Here is a 3,042-nt window from a genome sequence, read left to right as displayed (position 1 = left end):
GCCTTGGAGGAGATTATGTTGAGAAATAAAAAAAAAAATTCTTAAAAACGTTGTTTTTCTTGGTCAGGCCGGAAACTTATCAATCCACCCTCGTATTTATTTTTCGATTTACGATTGGACCGTAAGACATAAATAATTTGAAAATCTACGATTTGAAATCAATAAATTGTTGTACCTAGGCGCGCATCCAGAGGGGGGCCACAGCGGCTTGCCCCCCCCCCCCAAAGTCCAGACTCGAATTTTGCAAATAACATAATTAAAGTTTATTAAATATAATACTAGAAAGCGAATTTCCTCCTTGAATACGGTTATAGAGAAAACATCAATTCTCAGCGTCAATTAATTTAAATTAAATTAAATTAATTATTTAATAAAATAAAATTAAAACATCAATTAGAACGTCACAATGTTAATTTTATTGTTCTGTTAAAAAAATTTTTATTCATAAGTGAAAATTTTGAATTTTGATGTGTGAATAACAGATAAAAATGTATTCATTTAGAAAAAATGCGAGTAAGTTGAGGAAATGCTTCTAATTTTTTAAATAAAAATTGTGAACCTTTTTAAGATTATTAAAGGTTTTAATACAGTAAAAAAATTGTGTTAGGATTCCTGGTAAAATTAAAAATAATTTTTTTATTTCGAAAAATTAATTTCAGCCGAATATTTAGGAATATTTCAAAACAATAGCAAATTTTGATAAATAAATAACAATTGAATAGTTACGAATTTGAAAAAAGTCGGAATAAGTTTAAGAGATATTTAGAGGTTTCGCACAAGTTTAAAAATAAGTTGAAATTTTAAAGGATGTCAACAAATTTTAAACAAAATGTAGATTTTCTAAGATTTCAAACAAAAAATTTAGAAGCTTTTCAAGCATTTTGAAAGGTTTCAAAATATAAAAAAAATTATTTAGATTTCTTACAAAATTGTCAATAATTTTATATTTTGAAAAATTAATTTCAAGAGAATATTTATAAAAAAATTTCCAAAACTGTAAAAATATTAATGTAAAGTTTTCAAAAGATTTAAAAGAAAATGCAGATTTTTAAAGATTTTAATACAAAATTTGGTGGGTTCTTAGGCATTTTAAAAGATTTCGAGATCATGCATTTTTTTGGAGGTACCTGGAAATATTTAAAGTGATTTTTTAGTAAAAAGAAATACTTTTATAAAATGTTTTAAAAGATTTAAAATAAAAAATTCTATGTATAAATAACAATTGAAAAATTATTCATTTGCAACGACTCGAAATTAAAATAATTTAACTTCTAATTTAAAATGTATTCAATAAAAAAATTGTAATCTTTCAGTTTTTAATGGTTTTAACTTAAAGTTGCTTGAAATGATATAATTTTGGAAAATTCATATACTTGTTGATTTATTCTTCAATTTAGGACATTGAAAATGATAGCGTTTATTTATAAATAATACCAATTTATTTTGGTAAAAACGATTTTCTCATACAAATAATTTTTTAAGAACAAAAAAAAATCTGCCTCTGCCCGGATTTGAACCGGGCGAAGAATAACTAAAATTATTATCAACCTCCCCCTTGAGAATGGAGGAGAGAGGGTAATTACTGTAATTACTGTCCCCTTTCCCAAAGCCCTTCTGTGGATCCACGCCTGGTTCTACCTAATGCTAATTTTTCTGCAAGTTTTTTTTTAGATGTATATAAATGACTTTAAATTTTAAAAAAACAGGCATTTCTGTGTATTTAAACCACAGAAATTGCAAGTTTTTTATTTTAAAGCCATTTAAAAAAATAAGAACCCCCCAGCTGCATTTAAATAACGATATCTTCAACGATATCTCGTTATTTTTTCTTATTTTTATCTTGAAGATAAATTTTTATCTTGCGCTCTGAGTTCGTGGCGGTGCTCAACCTTTTTAAATCAGGAAACCGTAAGATGGAGACTGTGGGTGATCTTATTGGTTACAATTGGTGCAAGTTGCAGGTGGAATGAATGCTGCTGTAATTTTCAAGAAAAACATTGCAAAATGGTTGCATTTTTTCATGATTTACTGTTAAAGTGTAGCGTTCAATAGCGATTTTATTCGTAATATGCTTTAATATTATGCTCCGTATTATGGTTTCTATGGTTTGAGTAAAAGTTCTGAGCGTGTTAAAAAGAAGGGGAAATGGGCGCGAATATGAATGATGATATTTTATATCCGGCTATCCTTTTGGTTGTCACAAATTTGCTTTTTGGAAATGAGGATTTAGATGTAGCTGGAATTTTGGTAGATGAGAAAAGAGAAAATCATGAGAGAGTGTGAAATTTGTTTGAAGAGGTTATATCTTTGTATTCATTATCAGGTAAATATAATCTTTAAATATCTAGTTTTTAGTAATTACTTTAATTAAAAACATGTACATTTTTGACCTTACTGTTTTTTTTTCTTATCAATTATAACTTAACACATATAATTAGTTATGATTTAAATTTCAGTTTAAGTTTAGTTTTAATTTGATATTAGGGCATGGTTCCAATACTCTTAAATAATTTGCAATGGAAGTATAAAGTATTGTAAACCTAAGCGGAAGGAAAGATATTTGCTAAGAAATCACTTGATAAACGAATATTGATAACGTCAAGTGTTCCCACCTAAAATTAATTTTTTTTTTTGATCGGGCTGAAGCTTGGCTGAAATATAGTCTTTGTGGACCTACACTAATCAACCAAGCCGTAGGTTCATTTATCAGCCGGTTGTCAATATACAGGGACCTGAAGTTTTCACTTTTTCACGCGTTTCTTCACCTTCACGAAAGTCTAACTTCTTTTAGGATGATCGGATTGGACTTCTATTATAGTGTTTTGGAGAGCTCTTTTCATGTACTTTAAGACTATTGTAACGATATATTAAAGAACTCGAACGTAAAAAACTAAATTTGACCAAGAAAACAATTTCGGCCCATTTTTTATTCTACATGATTTTAAAGAGTATTAAAAAAGCTATTTTTTGGAATAGAATTTTTTTTAAATGTGTTTTTTCTTCTTCAAAAAATCAACTTCAATTTTGATTTTTTTTAAGTAT

This window comes from Belonocnema kinseyi, chromosome 10 (assembly GCF_010883055.1).
Source record: "Belonocnema kinseyi isolate 2016_QV_RU_SX_M_011 chromosome 10, B_treatae_v1, whole genome shotgun sequence".
Classification (NCBI taxonomy): Eukaryota; Metazoa; Arthropoda; class Insecta; order Hymenoptera; family Cynipidae; genus Belonocnema; species Belonocnema kinseyi.
This window is presented reverse-complemented; position numbering follows the sequence as displayed.